Source organism: Ictidomys tridecemlineatus, chromosome 7, assembly GCF_052094955.1.
Source record: "Ictidomys tridecemlineatus isolate mIctTri1 chromosome 7, mIctTri1.hap1, whole genome shotgun sequence".
Taxonomy (NCBI): Eukaryota; Metazoa; Chordata; class Mammalia; order Rodentia; family Sciuridae; genus Ictidomys; species Ictidomys tridecemlineatus.
This window is the reverse complement of record NC_135483.1, coordinates 158,974,557-158,995,211: the sequence shown is the minus strand read 5'-3', so window position 1 is coordinate 158,995,211 and position 20,655 is coordinate 158,974,557.

Genomic DNA, 20,655 nt, shown 5'->3' with positions numbered 1-20,655 from the left:
GGAATTACAAATTTCTACCATAATGAGCTGCAACTATACCCACACAAGAACACTTGAAATTAAAACTGACACTCTAAGTATTAGTGAACATGGAACAACTGAAACTCAGTTTTCATTATAGCTGGCAGAAGTCTATATTTATAGCAAATTCTTGAAAATCTATTAGTTATTTTCTATTCACTCCTTTTGTCTCTTTTTTGTATTTATATATAGTGATTATATCTACAATATATATAATATATAATAGTTATATATATGTATACCATTATATAATATATAGGTTATATATTGTTTATATATATATATATATACACACACAAATACATATAATATGTGTGTGTATGCAAAACTATTAACCCAGAATTCCAGTTCCACTTCCACTTTCATTGCTATATAGAACAGAAAAAAAAATGTATTTATGATAGAATGGTCATAGCAGCTTTGTTCATATGAAGTCCAAAGGTTCATATCCAAAGTAGCAGAAAGCAGTAATGCATTCCAGTTGGTTATACTTTAAAGTATTAGTGTCGTATTTTTCCAAAATGCAGTCACTTGAAGATTGGCTATGTGGATTGCTTTGGCATATGTTTTAGTAAACTTTTCTCAGCTGTGACCATGAGAAGAATGATTTTAAAGGAAAAAAAGTTTATTTGGGAAATGAGGTTTCAGAGTTCTCAAGTCTATACATAGATGGCTGACTCCATTCTATGGGGACTGTAGTAAGGTAGAGTATTATGGTGAAAGTGTGTGGCAGTTCAGAAAGCAGTTCAGAACCTGATACCTGGAAGCAGAGAGAGTTTTGCTCCCACCAAAGACAAATATACACCCTAAAGCCATGCCCCTAGGGACCTGCCTCCTCCAGCCTCACCCTTCCTGCCTATTGTTACCACCCAGTTAATCCCTATAAGAGGATTAGTGCACTGATTAGGTTAAAGCTCCTCTAACCCAAACAATTCACCTCTGATCTTTCTTGCAGTGTCTAAAACATGAACTTCTGGGGACACCTAATATCTAAACTACAACCGCATATTATAATAAGATGAAACTAAAAGTAGCTTTAAGTTCTGGCTTAAAAAGTGCTTGCACTTTGAGACTCATCCTTATTGTTTTTCTATAATCTTGAGGCTACTATGTAGTGAAGCTTGTTATAACCTAGTGCATACTTACTCTGCATGGCATGAGCCAATTTTTAATTTATTATCTTTCATTTTATCTCCACTCTTCTTTGCACAGTTCAAAACTTAGCTAAATTTCATTTCCTCTTTGTCCAATGGCACAATATTAGGCCTTGCCAATAGAAGCAGTGGAGGTAGACTTCCCAATACCTGTCTTTTTTTTTTTATTACAGTCCTTATGTTATTTGGTTCTTACAACTGTGTGGCCTTCATGAGGTTTTTGTGCTAGTGGTGCTATAGTGCTGGAGATACCCCATACACTTCATAGTAAGAATCACTGACATTCCCACAGGCAGCATCCTGTCAAGTCTCTCCAGCACCTACTGTAGAATCTTTTTGTTTATGTAGAACTCCTTCAACTCATCAATTATTTCTTGCCCTCCTGTCGACAATAGCAGTAGCTTTCCCAATGAGATCTTATTTTGAGGCAAAATTACCCTGTAGTAATAAAGAATTCCAAAAAAAATGTTAGTGATTAAAAGAAAGAGAAGATCTTGTGTTGTCCTAAAGATATCCTATATCATAATTTGATTGCTCAGCAGAAAAATATTAACATGAAAATTTCACAAAGCTGAAGATTTAAGATTTTGTATTCTACTATATATAAATTATACCTCAAAAAATATCTATCTAGATTCATATTTAGTCATCTGTACAAACTACCAATATCTATAGTTTATATGATGATAAAAAATGTAAAACTATACTTCATCTATAAGCCAAGTAGTGTATGAAGTGATTCTAGATAGTTTTGATTTTATACCTTTGTTACTTTAATGGCCATAGCTTTCTCATGTAGGTACAATAATACATTAAAATTATTACTCATGTCAAAAAATTGGTTTTATTTCTTTATTTTGATATAACTTCAAAGTTACAGAAAAATACAAAAATAGTACAAGATATCTGTAGGTACCTCTTATCCAGATATAGGAATTGATTACTTTTGTCTTGTTTTCTATTTTGGGTATATTTTTCTGAAACATTTCTGAAGTAAGCTTGAGATATTATATCCCTTCATCTTTAAACATTTGTATGCCTTCCTTAAAACGTGGACATATTCTTAACCACAATACAGTTAACAACAAACTTAATAGAGATTCTATGTCCTATTATGCTGTGTATTTTCCAGTTTGAGTTTGCTTCCTATTTCTTCATAAATAAAATCAATTTGTGTGTTTTGACAAGTATAGCATTCAGCCAAATTCTTTTTTGTTAGTTGAAAAAGTAAGTTTGGATTGGATATATTTCACCTTGATAAAATTGAAGCATAGTTAATAAAATATAAACCTACAATTCATTTTAGAATAGCTTTACACATTATAGTTTCCTCTTACATATTTGGAATGATAAATTGCTTTATCATGAACATTTCACCTTTTGTTGTGACTTTTTGGCAAGAACAGTTTTAATATACCAAATATATACTGTCACAAAAGGTAGCATTTGAACAATGGTATAGACTCCTACTTGTAAAGGATTATAATAATTCCTTGTACTTAGAACCATAGTGATTTATAAGTTGTCATTGTAAAAGGCAAAAGTACAAATGAAGGAAATTAATCTTAGAGAAAGCCAAGTACATAGGGTCAGAAACTTCAACCTCAATGGTCAGTGAATTAAAAAAAAAAATAGAGTTACAGATTAATAGCATGCTGAGTTATTCTCAGATAGATTGTACAAGTAAGATTATAGATTCATTCTCATTAGTTTGACAATATAGTATCAGAAATTTATTTTTTAAATATTTTTGATATTATGTGAGCACCTTTCTTAGGAAGCCGTTTGGTGTATCAACCATGGTGAAGGAAGTTCCAGTTACTTATGGTTTCATTTCAAAGAGTCACAAAGCTATGTTTCTCAAAACTGATATTTTATTTTGCTCCAAGTTTTGAGTCTGGTTTTTGAGAAGTGTCTGGTAGTTTATTCCCATCTAGAATGGTTGGTTTGGAATGGCTGGTAGCCACTTTTAAGATGTTGTCTTCCTCACAACATGTCTGTTGTCTGGTGCTGGTTGGCCTCTTTGCACATGGCACCTCACTTAATATAGAGAGCCTAAATATACCTGGTTTCCTGTTAATCATGGCCCTAGTGCTAAAAAATTCATAGGTGGAGAATTCATGCCAAACTTACAATCTACAATCTTGATATCACATATAATCATACCACTTGTTGCTTTTCTTCTCATTACTTTATGTTATGGTAAAACAAATAAAAACTTGGGTAAAATGTTTCAAAAATGTTTTATCTAGCATGGAAAAATAATAGAATTCTCTGGTTAATATAAAATTATTATACAAGCAAGACACATAGGAGTTTTAAGTAATAATACTACAAAAAAACTGTATCCTTAGTAGTATTCATATGAAATTTGTAAAATCAAAAAAATTAAATTTTACATTATACGTTTTTAAAGTTTTTGTTGTTTCCTATCATTATTATGACTATCAATCATATTACCAGAATCATTATAGAATTTTTAATAGGAATTTTGAGATAGCAATGTCAGCTATCTGAATTTACTGTATATGGTTATAATAACATTTAATCCTCAGAGAACATAATTTAAATTTATAAAAGTTAACATAGCAGCCCCTATAATTATATAAGAATTTTCATTGAGTTTCAAGCATAGAATTGTGTTTTCCCATTTCAAATAATCATGTGGAACTGTCTAAACATTAAATACTTACTATGCTGGGCTGCGGATGTGGCTCAGTGGTTAAGTGCCCCTGGTTCAATCCTGGTATCAAAAAAAAAATTTTTTTTTTCTATGTCCATTTGCTTTGGTACTTCCATTGATAGTACATTTTCAAAAGCATTTTAAAAAATAATATTAGTTTTTACTTATTTTTCAACTATAATTAATATATTAAATTCAAAATATCAGATTTATGCTGCATTAAACATTCATAAGGGCATTGAAAAGCAATTAAAAAGCATATATATTCCTTTAAACACCTTTCAACTTGTACACTTATTAAAACATTTATAAATTGAAAGTAATCAGCCATTTGGAATTATGCATATTTGGATTGGTTTTCTATACTACTCTAAATTCAGTAAAATTTTCTCACTTGTAACTTCAAAACTGTCCATAAATTTAAATACCTTGAGTATTTGTTCTCTGGAAAGAATCATAATTTAATGTGAAAGAGAATCTTTTAAGTTGTCATCAGTAAAATTGTGAGGGTTGATGGAAATAAAAGGATATATACAGTTCTAGTTGTATACATGACCAAGATGAACTACTGAAACAGGGAGCACTGAAGGCAAGGTTAAGTCTCAATGACAAGACAAAAGAGACATCAACTAAAGTACAGAGTATGAGTGAACATTTGTGCTTATTTCTCGTATTACAATTACTGAAATCAAATCTAGCATGATAATGATAACATAATGAAGAAAAAGTCAGCACGTTTACAGTGTACTTTCTTCAAAAAGATGTGTATTAGATTTTGTAAATCATTATTAAATTTAAATATAACCTAAATGCTATTATTTTATCATTTAGAGAACTAGCCATTGAAGAGTGAGCACTTTCAATTACTCAAATTTTGTTCTTCAGTATATTTCAGAACAAATGAAACATTGTGTGTTAATAATTAGAAAATAACATCTTGTATGTTTTTTTAAGAGTTGGCACTTGAAGGGTATAAACAATAAAGGAAAAATAATAATTCAGATCACCAAGAATAGTATTCTCTAGATGAAATGGAACAATTCTGAAAAATCATATAAGGAAAAACAAACTATGGATAAGACTTCATATATTAAATAATCGGGATCAATAACAATGTATAACCTCGTGAAACATAAATCACAAGGGCAGATGTGGTTCACTGCTGAAAACTAGCAAACATTTGTGGATGAAGTTATAACAATTGTTTATAATCTTTTCCAGAAAATAGAACAGAGGGAGTACATTCTAAATTATTTCATGAGGCAATCATGGCCCTAATGCCCAAAAGAATTAAAACTATTGCAATAAACCAAGTAACACACTAGTGCATAAGTGTAAAAATCCTCAAGAAAATTTTTGCAAAGTAAATACCATCTATATGAAAAATTTAGGGCTGGCGATGTGGCTGAAACGGTAGCGTGCTCGCCTGGCATGCGTACGGCACGGGTTCGACCCTCAGCACCACATACAAACAAAGTTGTTGTGTCCTCCGAAAATTAAAAAAAAAATATTAAAAATTTTCTTTCTCTCTCTTTATAAAAAAGTTATACACTAAAATGAATATTTACTGCAGTTAAGCAAAGCTGTTTTGACATTAGAAAATCAATTACTATAATTCATTATATCAATAGACTAAATTTTAAAATCATGTGATTATATTAATGGACATAGAAAAATCATTTAACAAAATCCATTAGTAATTCTGAGAAAAACTTTCAACAAACCAGGAATAATGGGACTTCATCAATCTGATAATACACACACACACACACACACACACACACACACACACACACACCACACAGCCCATAGCTAATATATAAACCAAGCGTGAGAAAATAGACATATTACCACTAATGTGGTTAGGATATCTGCTCCCATAAATCTTATATAATATTGATTTAAAAATCCTAGATAATGCAACAACACACACCCTCAAAATAAAAAGGAAAAAATGTACACATACAGAAAAATAAGAAATTGTCTTTGTTTGCACATTAAATAATTTAATATATAGAAAAAAATTAAGTATTCAATTTTTAGAATCCCCTTTCGAACTAATGGATAATTAAAACAAAGCTAAAGGATAGACACAAAGTTAATATACACAAGTGAATTTATTTTTATATACTATCAATAAACATTAGGAATTTGAAATATACAATACATTTACATAAGAAATGTCAACTCTAGCTGGGCTCACAAACTGAAATAGATTATCACAATGGAGAGCACTGAAGAATTGTTTAAATTATTTAATACTTAAAATTATTGTAACCTCTAACTCTGTGCCTACTAGAAGAAAATGTAGGCCCAACTCTCCTTCATGTTGGTTTAGGAACCAATTTCCTCAACAAGATTCCCAAAATACAACAAGTAAAATCAAGCATCAATACATGGATGGTATCAAATTAAAAAGCTTCTTCATAGCCAAGGAAACAATCAAAATTGTGAAGAAAGTGCCTACAGAATGGGAGAAAATCTTTTGCCACCTGCACCTCAGATAGAGCATTAATGTCCAAGATATATAAAGAACTCAAAAAACTTAACACCAAACCAAACAAAACCAAACAAATACAAATAATCTAATGAATAAATGGGCAAAAGAACTGAAGAGTTCCTTCACTTCACAGATGAAGAAATGTTAATGGTCAACAAATAGTGAATAAATGTTCAACTTCTCTAGCAATTAGATAAATGCAAATTAAAACCACACTAAGATTCCATCTCACTCTTCAGAATGGCAATTATCAATAATAAAAGTAACAATAAATGTTGGTGAGGATATGGGTAAAAACAGTTCACTCAAACATTGCTGGTGGGACTAAAAATTGGTGCAAACACTATGGAAAGCAGTATGGAGATTCCTCAGAAAACTTGGAATGGAACCACCATTCGGCCCGTTATCATACTCCTAGGAATATAATCAAAAGAGTTAAAATCAACATACTATAGTGACACAGCTACATTAATGTTTACAGCAGCTTCCTTCAAAATAGCTAAGTTATGAAACCTCCTAGGTGCCCTTGAACACATGAATGTATAAAGAAAAAAAATATATATAATGAGATAAATAGATTTATATCTATCTATATATACACACACACACACACACACACACACACAAATACACACAACAGAATATTAGGTATAAAGAAGTAAGAAATTATGGCATTTGCTGATAAATGGATGGGACTGGAGACTATCATGCTAAGTCAAATAAGCCAGTCCCAAGAAAACAGAGACCTGATGTTCTCTCTGATAAGCAGATGCTAACACACAATAAAGTAGGGGGAGGGAAGAATAGAAGTTTATTGGATAAGACAAAGGGGAATGAAGGGAAGGGAGTGAGGATGTAAGAGGAAAGACAGTAGAATGAATCAGACATAATTTTCTATTTACCCAGAGAAGTTAAAAACATAAGTGTATGCACAACCTGAACTCAAAGGTTTATCTCAACTTCATTCATAATTGTTAAACTTTAGAAACAATTAAATAGATGTTTAAGCAAACTCTGATAAATATATGCCATGAAATGTTATTCACTGGTAGAAAGCAATGAGTTATCAAATACAAAGTGACAAAGAAATGCTAAATTCATATTTATTAGTGAAGGAAACCAGTATAAAAATACTACATACTTTATGATTCCAACTATATGATAAAACTATGGGACACTGTAAAAAGTTCAGTTTTGTGAGAGTTCAGGAAGAAGGCAAAATGAACAGGTGTAGCACAGGTCATCTTTAGATAAGTGAAACTATTCTGTTTAACACAGCAATATGGGACACCTGTCATTCTTCTTTTGTCAAAACGAGTATAAAACACAAAAAATAACCACTAATCTAAACAACTGATTTTAGTTAATAATAATGCATCAGTCTTGATTTGTCACTTATAATAAAGCTATCACATTAATTTAAGAAGATTCAAATTAGACAACCTGTGGGACAGGGTTAGAAGGTACATGGAGACTGTTTTCTGTTTTACTCATTTGTATAGCAATTAATTAAAAATAAAAATTCCTTTAGATAAAATTTTATCACAAAGTGAAATGTGTTACCAACAAATATGTCAACAGGGCAAAAAAGAGTTGAATGTGATTCTGTATTAAGTGAACACACATATTTTACTTTTATTGGAAATGTCCTTGTTACAAATCTACTAAAGTGTTATTTTAATTTGCTTTCCCACATTACAAAATGTACAGTAACAAATCTATAAATACTTTTATATGAATCCCAGAAGAGTTTCTCCATTTTGCTGTTTAGCCTTGATTCATTACATTCTCTATAGTACTCCTTATTTAATTAAATCATGCTCATTATAAATGCTCTTAAGAATTTTCTGTCCTCTTCTTTCATGATGACAATATAATTGATAAACATTTCATAATTAATTTATAATACACAGAGAAAACATGGTAAAGAATGATAGTATAATTTTATTGCTAAAATAGATTATCTGTGGATTGTAACTTATGATATCAACTTGCAAGTAACATAATAATTTTTAAAAATTCTTCCTGTGTAAATATTATAACCTATATTTAGCTGGAATCAACTGCTGTTCTATATTATCAAAAGGCAAATAGAAATGCATTCATATCACTTTCACCACAGTATGAGAGTGAGAAAGTAATATACTTTGAAATTCAATATAAACCTCAATCTAACTTCTTTTCTAAATCATACAATATTTTATTGTTAATAAATAATTTTAAATTTTTGTTGCTAGAAGGCATGTGTTGTTATATTATTAAAAGTTCTGCAAGATTCTATCTAGAGTGATTTATATTATATTAACTTGGTTATCAAAATTTCTAAATTCTCTTTCTGAGGCTGGCAGGCTCACCAGTTTTGAGTTTTAGGAGCAGACTTAAGATTTGTAGAGAACTCTGATCATCATCATAAGCATAAACTTGCAACTATCCAGGGGAAGAGGAGTGGGATCTTCCAACCAGATGATATACATCAGCAGATGCATCCCAATGACTACAGAGAGCATTCTGATTTTACAGGTACAGAAATTTTAATATGGTATTTAGTCTCTTAGGAACCATTTAAGTATTAGATAATAACTAAACTTGAACATATTCTGCAAAGCCCTAGAAAACAAAAATTAATACAACAGACAATCAAATCCACTGATTAATCACAGAGTATATTGAACAGATTATGGTCCATATTACAACTTTCTGAAAAAAAAAACTATTTTAGGGGAGTAATCACAAATATTGGAAGCATGTGCCCACACACATTTGAAAAACAGTACATAAATAAAAATAAAGATATATGATCACTGCTTAAATAAGATGTAAACATGTATGTAAATCAACAGAAGAATGCCAATGTGTGAGGGAAAGTTTGTGCATGTATCAAAAACCCCAATGCTGTGACGGCCAAGAAAATCTCAGCTCTTTTTTGTAATCTGTTTACTGTTTTATTATATAAAGAATATTCAAATTTCTGTTAAATTACAGAAAAGAATTATTTGTATAGAAAAGAAAAAGGATAATTTTCTGCTCTAATTTCAACCTTAATTGTAACATATTGTAAATGCATAACTTTTATTAAGCTATTATACTTTTAGATGACCCTATAGACAAATTCCATTTTGCACACATTGGCAATTATGTAATAAATCCTGAGTCAAACTTTTGCATTTCCTCATTCACTTTACTTACTATCCAGTACCCAACATAGGGAAGAAATAATAAGTAGAGGAAATGACACATAAGTTAATGAATCCCTTCATTTGTATCTCAACACTATGAAACAATAACTTGGTAGTGAATATAATAAGTTCTCTGATTTTGTTTGAAAAGGAGGAGATTAACTCCAATAAACATTCAGTGTGTAAATATCAAAATATTATTTTTAAAAAATAGTAGTATAAAATGTTATAGTAGTATTTGATTCTTCAAGATATTTAATGTTATAATTTTGTGATTATTATATGATAATACTATACAATTATTACATTTTTAAAAATTCAAATGTGCTTATTCTAATTTGTGGGAAAGTGAAGGTGTTCAGCAGGTATATTACAAATTATTTCAATCAAGACATATCAGTCAGGACCACTCCAAATATAGAAACCCTGCCAGTGATTCAAAAGAAAGAAATTAATATAAATAATTATTAATTGGTAAAAGGAGGGAAATAAACTACAGAGATGCAGAAAGTAATTTTTACATTTTGGGACAAGCAAGAACAAATGTAAAATAAACTGAGAATACATCATTGCCCACTGCTTCCCAGGATGAGGCAGATAGTTTGGAGAGAGGCGACTCCATGAACAAGCAGCATATCTATGGGGGGATAAAATCTTATAGGACATGGGTAGAAGCTTGTCTGCCACTGAATGGCAGAAAAACTCTTTAAAGAATGCAAGTAGGCTGGCTTCAATTATAGAAACTACACACTGTATGGCTAAAAATTCATTTGAAAGTGCCAGTGTGCTAGAGCTGATCTGCAGAAGTAGTCTGTTGGGCTACTGTCTAGATCCATGAAAATATGAGCACATCAGAACTTCCTACAGCTCAATAATTGGCAGCCACAGAGGGGGAATTAAATGCACACACACACAAAAAGACACATTGCTTTGGCCTTCAGAATACTGTCAACTTCTTCTTGATAAAGTCTAATTATGCCAAGTGGCAAAGGAAAACTATTGGATGTCCAACTCTAGTGTAACAAAGTAGGATAGAGGAGGGTAAATCTTATGCTGAGATGCAATCAGTCGATAAGTACATCAATCTACAACTTTGGTTACCCAGCTTTCCTATGAAACTTTTTACAACAGTGAAATTTACATGCAGGAACAAAACCACCTTTTCCCACTAAACATAATGCAGCTGTACTTGGATCAAGTGAAAAAATTTTGAAACTTTTCTAGAAATGAGAGAGTGCACAATTCTAACAGTCACCTTATTAATGAGTAGCTATATTAATCACTTTTCAAATTCTTCAAACAGTCCCACTGATTACTCTTTTACTTAAATACTGAATTAAAAAATTAACTTCCAACACATTTAATATAGAACTTAAATCTACTATTCTCTATAATTATTATGAACAAATATTTTTTTAAATAAATAAAAATTAAAATAAAATTAGAAATGAGAAGTAAAGAAAAATATTTAAATATGCCAAGAAATATGTATAAATAGCAAGGGAAAAGAAGATATGCAGAGTTTCTTTTTTTATATTTTTTTAATTTATTTTTATTGATTGTTCCAAACATTACAGAGCTCTTGATAAATCATCTTTCATACATTTGACTCCATTGGGTTTTGAACTCCCATTTCTACCCCAAATACAGATAGTAGAATCACATCTGTTACATACTCACATTTTTACCTAATGGCATATTAGTGACTGTTGTAATCTGCTCTCTTTCCTATCCCCTACTATTCCCCCCTCCCCTCCCCTCCCACCTTCCCTCTCTGCCTCCTCTGCTGTTGTTCAATTCTCACCCTTTTATTCCCCCTCCCCCTTGACCATCATAACCTCTTATACTTTTGTGTATCATTGGAGGTCTTCTACTATTTGCATATCCTTTCCCTTCTCTCTCCCTTTCTCTCCCCCCATTCGTCTTTGTTTACTCTTAGTCTTTTCCTCATGCTCTTCCTTCCTGTTCTGTTCTTAGTTGCTCTCTTTATATCAAAGAAGACATTTGGCATTTGTTTTTTAGGGCTTGGCTAGCTTCACTTTGCATAATCTGCTCTAATATAGTTCTGTGTTTGTGCTTGGTTTTGAGACATTGTCATCGCTGATATTCTCTGTCTCTATTCAGAGGTGAGAGTCATTGAACAGGACCTCTACTTTTTATCCTGTGAGTTCACCCAAATTTTCATTGCTTCAAGGTCTGAAATTCTCAAAAGTTCTATATAAAATATGGCTTGAAGAATTCAAAAGTTGCAGTAATTTTGGAACAATTAATTCATAACTTAGATATGATATAACTTTGATTCTATTGAAAAAAAAGCAGTTCTGAAATTCATTTGGAAAAATGAGACCCAGAATACCCATAGCAATCCTGGAGAAAAAGAGTGCAGCTGGTGGCATCACAATACTGGACCTCAAATTATAGCTAAAGAGGTATAGCAACAAAAACAGTATGTTCTGGCACCAAAACACACAGGAAAAATAATGGAATACATAGAGAATACAGAGGCAAACCCACATAAATACAGTTAGCTGATACACACAAAAATGCTAAGAACATACGCTGGAGAAAAGATAGCCTTTTGAACAAACTGGGTATCTATATGTAGAAGAATGAAAATCTGTCTTGCCCTGCACAAAAGTCAACTCAAAGTGGTTCAAAGACCTAAGAAATCCTGCAACTACTAGAAGAAAATATGGGCCCAATGCTCCAACATATTGGCACAGGAATCAACCTCCTTAACAAGACTCCTAAAGTGTGAGAAATAAAACCAAAAATCAATAAAGTAGGATGACATTTAATCAAAAAGCTTTTGCATATCAAAGGAAACAGTTAAGAGCATGAAGAGAGAACCTACAGAATGGGAGAAGAGCTTTGCCACCTGCTCCTCAGGACATTAATATTCATAATATATAAAGAACTGAGCAGTGAATGGAGTCACAGAGAATCCATATGACACAACTCAGAGTAGGAAGCAAAGAAATAGAGATTTATCAAGCAACAGTGTCATTAACAATGGCAGTCAGGTGATTAGAAATGTGTGTGTACCAAGTAGTAAAAATTGATGTAGTATTATGGAAAACTCAAAGGGGAAGAATAATTATGACATTTTCAGGAAATAAAATCTTGTTTTAGATCAATCTAAACTAAAAAAAATAAATGAACATAACCAACTGAGGTACTAGGAGTAAGGCAAAAGAAATATAAAAAAAATAAAACCATAAATGAGGAGTATAATCTTATGATTTTAGTGATGGTTTCAGAAATGATAACTCTAGTATCTATACTTATTGAGGTGGATTATGAAATAAAGCACCTTCTGAGACTATAAAGATCACAATTTTACAACTTCTGTGTATGTACTATAAGTTGTGATATGAAGAGAATATTTTTCTTGTACAATGTCTAGTACCCATTTTCTGTTTGAGATTTGAGGGGCAGGTGCAAGCCGAGCATGTTTTAAATGTGAAAATTATATACAGCATGTTGCTAGAACCAAAAGTTGCAGGAGCTGCAGCTTTCAAATTTCTAGATCAATAATGAAGATAGATATTTTCCTGAACAGTCTTGGCAGTTTTCTACTGATTCATGAGCTCTGTAGTATTGGTAGAAACACAGATCCCCATATATAGTTCAATTCTGTTGTGTTGTAATTTTATTTCTTGGAGATCCAAATTACAGGCTAATTTAATGTCCTTTCCAACACTCCTTGAGGAGTGAAGTCTAAAGAAGACTAGAATTTTTTATTAGACTCTATTTATAAGATTATAAAAAATCAGTATCTAATAAAATTCTCATTCTCTCTCTATAAATGTTTTTTAATTTCCATGCCATTTTGCTATTAGAACACTTATGATCAATTCAAAAACATAGTTTCAATGAGTTAAAATAACTTACCTTCTTTTAATACAGACAGGTCAAAATCAAATCAGAGATGTCAATCAGCTACTTAAGATTTGATAGAAATCTCCCTGTGTCAAACCACAGAACTTTTAAAACATTTCATATTATATCCTTAGATAATTTTAATAAAAAGCAATATGTTTGTTAATTTGGCATTATGTTAAACCTAACAACACCCATTGATTTATCTATGAAAAATAATATGCCTTAAAAATATAAGTAAGTCTCCCCACAGCCAGCTCCAGGAAGGAGGTGATTAACAGTTCAGAGGTATGGGCCAACTGGAAATAAAAGTCTGAAAAAATAGTATTAAGAAATAAAAAGGACACAAGAAATGTAGGTTTTAAGTGGGTGCTTTATGGGTGGAAAAGACATGATGGGTCTGGTCTTAACAAAGGGAGAAAGCCCACCAACCTTCAATTTATAGAGGAACACATCAACAGAATTCATTGTTAGGAAGGCTTTTTTTTTTTTTTTTTTTTTTTTTTTTTTAAGATAACAAGAGACCAGAGGCTGTGGGAAATTAGCCTAGGGTTTGAGGGATTGGGGGATTTATCACTTTCACAGTAATGTTTCTTCCTCCAGGCAGCTTGAGCTTTGAAGCTGTTTAGGCCACTGGTAGCTCTTTCACCCAAGGCTAGTAGGCAACTAAATTCAAAACTATCTCACTCATAATCTCACACCAGGCGCAGAATGGGGCCCCATTAAGGGGTTACTTGCCAATGGGTGTGTCTTTGTTCACCTTGGCATGGAAAGATTCCCAGATATGGCAGTCAAACTGTCCAAGGCTATGGAGTTCAAAGCAACAACTTATTTGCCATTCCAGAATAGTAAGCTTTAAATTTTTATTAAAGACATATTTAAACATGAAAATAGAAAAATAAAATAATAATCCCCATATTTAAACATGAAAATAGAAAACTAAAATAATAATCCCCTAAGTATCCATTCAGGACTTGTCATCTCTTCCTACCTTTACTCTATGATTTCTGAAAATATTTTAAATAAAATCAGATCCTATATATTTTCCTTATGAGTATATTCCAATGGATAGTCCTATTTAAAAATATACAACACTATTATGTCAACTTCTAAAATTAACAGTAATTTCTTAATACCATCTGATACCCATGATACTCACGACTAGTCCCCTCCAGATATTCCAGGATATGAGGTCTGTAACATCAATCATGTATCTTCAAGGGCACTTTTCCCATGTGAAGTGAGATATACACAGCTTCAGGGGATCCAAATGTTCATGCCTTGAGGGGGATGTTTCATTTACCTCAGTAATATCTGTTAAATTGTTTGTTTTTATTACAGTTTTTTTTTTAACATTTTTAAAAGACACTCACTAGAAGTTACAAAAGATAACACAGAATCCAGTGAATACTTTATCTTTCTCCTCCCACAGTGCCACTTGATAAGCTTAAATTCAACATCAAACACTGGAAATTGCCATCCATACCATGCATCAGACTACAGGTTTTATTCAGTTTTAAAATACATCCATTTGTGTGTATTTTCTTAAACATTGAAAATTGCTTATTTGTTCTCCAGTTCAACAGTTTTCAAAAAATGTTTCAAGTATATTATGCAAATGGATTATAGAGCTTGTAAGCTTTGGGACTGTTTTTTCCACTAAGTATAATGTTCTTGAAAAACATCCAAGTGGTTATGTATGTCATTAGTTGAGTGTTTTTTATTGCTGAGTAAATTGCATTGTATGGATGTACCATACAATATGTTTATTTAACCTTTCCTCAATTGAAGGACAATTGGGATGTTTCTAGTTTAGAGCTATTAAAAATAAAGCTGTTATAAACATTTGTATTCTGATTTTATGCAAACATGTTTCATTTTACTGGGATAAAGGTCCAGGAATGTGGTATTCTCTGTCAGATGATAACTAAATATTTCATTTGGTAAGAATCCAAAGTTCATAGTACCTGCAATTTTTTTTTTAATGGGGATTGAACCAGGGGCGCTTAACTACTGAGTAACATCCTTAGTTCTTTTTGAAGTTTTATTTAAATACTGGGTTTTTGTAAGTTTCTTAGGGCCTCACAAAGTTGCTGAGGCTCCTTTTGAATTTTCAATTCTCCTGCCTCAGCCTCCTGAGCTGCTGGGATTACAGGTGTGTGCCACTGCTACTGACTGCCTATGATGTTTTGTACTTCCTTCTGAAATGTATAAGAAATACAGGTTATCTATATTCTTTCTACCATTTGGTGTCATCATTTTAAAAAAAATTCAGCAACTCAAATATGAGTGTTGTGATAACTCATTATGGTTTTGATTTGCATTTCCCTAATGTCTATTGATTTTGAATATATTTCCATGTGCCTCCAAGATTATAAAGACAGCCTTACTTTATACTACAAATATTAAATATAACTATGTAGTCTTTACTTAGTCATTCTAATTACAAGTCAAAACACAGACTCACATAATGTTCCCTTATGATTTCTGTGCATTTACTAGGTTTACAAAATACAAATCACATAAAAGAATATATAGTTAGAACGAAAAATCACTAATATGTTTTTACCTACTTTACAACATGTAATTCAGGCAAATGTTATTATTTTGGCTATTCTAAGTCAATTTTTACTTTTAGAAAGTAAAGGAAGAGAAAGAAACTACTACAGAGTTTTATTCCATATTAAAAAAATTAACAAGCACAACATAATGTTATTTATTAATTTGAGATATCTCTCTACACATACATATAAATGTAAATTAAAAATAACATAATATGTATACTGTCATTTTACACACCAACTTTGAGAGTAGGGGTCATTTCTGGAAAGGAAAGAAAATATACACTTGGTGGGAGAGAGATTTGTTTTGTATTTAACACTCTGTTCCTCCTTTCTAAAGTCAGATATTTGATATGAATGTAGCAAAATGCTAACAATCCATTAAAACTTAATAGTAGTGGAGAGTGGTTTTAATATGTTTTTTCATATGTATCTGTATTTGAAAATTTTATAAAATAAAGCCAAAAAATTAAAATAAATTTACTGTTATACATATTGATTATGTTTATCATGTCAGCTTATTGCTCTCAATCCTTAATATCTTTTCTCATTTAATACACCAAATACCTACCTTTTTCAAATAAAAAAATTAAAATATAGAATTTCAAGAACTTGTAACAAAAAAACTGGGATTTTAGCCAAATTTTTTTACATATAACTAGGCCTTTTAACCTCCATTGTGAATGAATATTCAAATATCATTGTGTATATTGCAAATAGTTTTTCAATTACTCACTAGCAAATTTTGATATAAGTGAATATAGAATATTCAAAAAGTACAATAAACTATTTTGAGTTGAAATTAAAAATTTGCACACAGTTTAATGTATTTTTCAATTTAAACTTAAATTGGCTAAATTAAGGGTAATAAATTGTAGGCTCAAATAGGTTTTGCAAGCACATTTGATTATAATCCATATCCAAGAATTTTAAAGATCAAACGGTAATATTTTTATAATATTAAACATCTCACTTATAGAACACATTTTCTTTCTCCTAAGTGTTAAGTCATAAATTTCACAATCATGATTTAAAAACTTTGATAATCATGATAACTTTATATTTTACCATGCAAATCAGCTATTATTTGTGTGTATGTTTCAGGACTTACACACACACTTTAAAAGTCAGTGAATTGAATTATTTTTGCTGAATTATTTTTTAGTAACAGTTTCAAAGAATGCTGTTGAACACAAAATGAGATCTTCTTTTGAAAGAATAATTCAGTGATTATTGATTTATTGAAGCTTAGATTTTAGTACACAGTGCTATAAAAATAATATAAGATGGGGCTGGGGTTGTGGCTCAGTGGTAGAACTCCTGCCTAGCATGTGCATGTGAGGCTCTGGGTTCGATCCTCAGCACCACATAAAGATGAATAAATAAAATAAAGGTATTAAAAAAAGAAAATTATCTAAGACTAAAATATTTTCTTGAAATTATGGAATCATGGTAGGAAGATCAAGGAGTTGACCTATCCTTGGGAACAACTCATGCACTGGCCAACGTAGTCCAAAATAATATTTAAGATCTCTGCAATCTCAACAAAAATTCATGCTGTTTACAGATGTCTGTGATGAAGAAAGAGGCTATAAATTTTAGTGAACTTCAACATTTCTCACCCGCTAGCAGCCCTGTTGTAGACAGTTGTGGGGATGGTGTTCTATGTTCCAGCGTGGCTTACTAGGCCAGGAAGAACAACAGTGACTCTGTCTTCCAAGAATAAGACAGTAAGACCAAAATCTGGAGTAGTCTCAATTTATGAGTGTAATCCAGAGATTATACTGGGTCTTGCACTCCATTTCTTATAGTGAAATGTTCATGGACATATCTAATTTTGTAATTCAATTGGTCAGATAACATTTGATAGCAATTTGGTGTCCGGTGGTCAGATGAACAAAGCCAACCAGTTCTTATAGTATGACACAGGCAAATTTTTAACCACAACATGATCATCAGCAGAAAAAGTTATAGACTTATACAAAACTGGAAGAATCTGCATGGGATTCTAGGGGGCTTGTAATAAACTTCATGTAGTATCTAAGTCAGCTCTGGAACATCAGCTCTTCTTGTCCATAAAGATCCCTTGGTAGGGCAGTTTCCACCTCTACAGGTCCTCTGTAGGTGCATGTTAATAACAGCCTCAGGATCAAAAAAACAATCTGCTAGTATTTCATATATGCTACCTTCAAAATCCAAAGTCCCTCCAAACAAAATGCCTCTCGCTTTTGGTGAATGGTACAGGTATAGAGATAGCAATTCCTTGAAATTCAATGAAATTTTCCATAATGCCCCCACATCCTGATCTGACTCAAACTATTTTGATACTAGCACTAGTATGGATATTATATGATGAACCCTGATTGATCTGTCTCTCTTATCTTCTTTTGGAGAAAAGATATATTTCTTTGCCATTTGCAGCATCCAGATTATAATAACATTAATATTAATGGGCCAGATTGTGATCTGAAAATTGGGAAAGTCAAGTTTCCTCCACAACTGAACTTGTTAGAAAGCAGGATAGTTGATACAACCCTGAGAAGTATGATACTCTACATATATTGAATTGTGTCACATGAAGATAAAATATGTCCAATGAGCTTTTTTTGTTGCCAGCTGGCCTTGCTTGCTAGATGAACTGGATTCAAAGGAGCTGGCTATATGAATAGCTAAGAAAACAGTGAAGAAACCATGCAGGACATGAACAAGAGTTTCTACTATCCAGGGAGGGACTGCTCTGCAGCCCCAAGGATCACCTCCATGCTGGGCAGTGCTGGAAATAGTGTGCGCCCAGATTCTTATTCTTTTATAAGGGAGCCCATACAAGGGAGATTTGATGGGATATTCTCCATCAAATAAGGCAGGGAAAAGGGTTTCAAAGGTGGAGTCTTGCTTTGTGATGTCTTGTGGTCAGCAGATTAATTGGCATTTTAGCTAGTCACACCCATCTCAGGTGCTGTGTGGGATCACAGGCAGAGCAAGAACTGGCACAAGGCCAGACCAGTTCCCTCATAGCTCAAATATGCATAGCTCTCACACACAGCCCATGGATGGCTTGCAATACTTTTTCTCCTAGAAATGAAAAGAAAAACATTTCTTAAGCCAACCGGTATATTTCAGGCAACAAAATCTATGTTAATTTGCCCCTTAAAAACATCACATCTAGAACATCAGCTTTAATTGGTGAAAATACAAGATCAATTTTTTAAATTATCCACAATTATTCTAAAAGTACCATCTAACCTTTACATCTAATAATTGTAAAGTTTTGATCTTTGTGAGTTCCACAATAATGCTGTATTACTTTTAAATTTTTTTTTACACTTGTCTGCTAATGAGATTGTGGGCATACAGACAAATGTGGGTATATGGCCTTTCCTTCCACAAAATTTCTTACTCTATGGATCAGGAAAGGGTATTTATGCCAGTTTCTATGTTTTGCCATACTGGTTAAATATTCCAAATATTGATTTGTGGCCTATTGGCCACACTGTAAAATGGAATTGAGCCAACATTTCTTCTACCATCTTGTCACTCTAAGCCGCTGCTGTAGTTTGAGTTTGAAATGTCCTCCAAAGTTCCTTGTGTTAAAAGTTTGGTTCCCTGCATGGCACTATGGGGACATTTTAGGAAGTAGTGGAAATTCTTGGGTCATCATGAGCATGACCTTGAGGGAGAAGGTGGGACACTACTCCTTCTCTCTTTCTTTAGTTCTCAGTGATGAGCTGAGCAGAATTCTTCCGCTGCCACACTCCACCATGAAGTTCTGTGCTACCACAGGTCCAAAAGTCAATCAGTATTGGGCTAAACCCTCCAAAACTCTGAACCAAAGTAAGCTTTTACTGTAAGTTAATTTATCTCATGCATTTGTGGCAGTAATGGAATGCTAATATAACTTTACTCTGATTTGTACACTGTAAACATCTTGATTCTGCTAGGAATAGCATCAGTTCAGAAAATTTCTATTAATGATAAACAAGCCTATGTATTTCCTTTCTCCCCCTAATTATTTCCTCATAAATGACTACATGCATCTCTGTGGGTGGATTTACAGCATATATTTTAGTTTCTACTATCTAATTGAAATGTTCAGCCTACTATAATGGTTTTAGTTCTAGAAGTTAGGTAATAGGTTAATTCTTTGACCACTGAATTTGGGTATCTGGTCAAGAGATTTTTCACCTGTATATGTGAACAATCTTGTCATATGTTTATATTCATTCTAGTTACATCAAAATCAGCATCACTGCAGATTACCTGAAAGGGCATTATAATTTGATTAATATTCCATTTCTGTAGCATGTTGTATTTCCACTCATCTTCCTCCTTTCTGAGAATGCAGTATTCCCGATAAGAATAAGGAATCCAATTCTACTTTACCCTTTCATGGTTGTCCAGGTTATAAAAGAAATCATTGCTCTGCAAAATGTTGAGCTCCCTCACCTTAACTACGTCTTAATTTGCTGGTGAAGAGTATATCTTCTGTGATATTATTGCTTATGATTATAATTGGATGAAGAATAATCCCCGAATATGTCCACTTCAACATTTTCCAAAGGATCATTCTTGGACTCCTTGCTTTTTGGTATGTTAATGAATTTCCAGCACATGCATCCTTATTCACTTTAGGCTGCTATTGAATACAGGCTTCAATCAGCCAATCCAGCAGATTATTAAA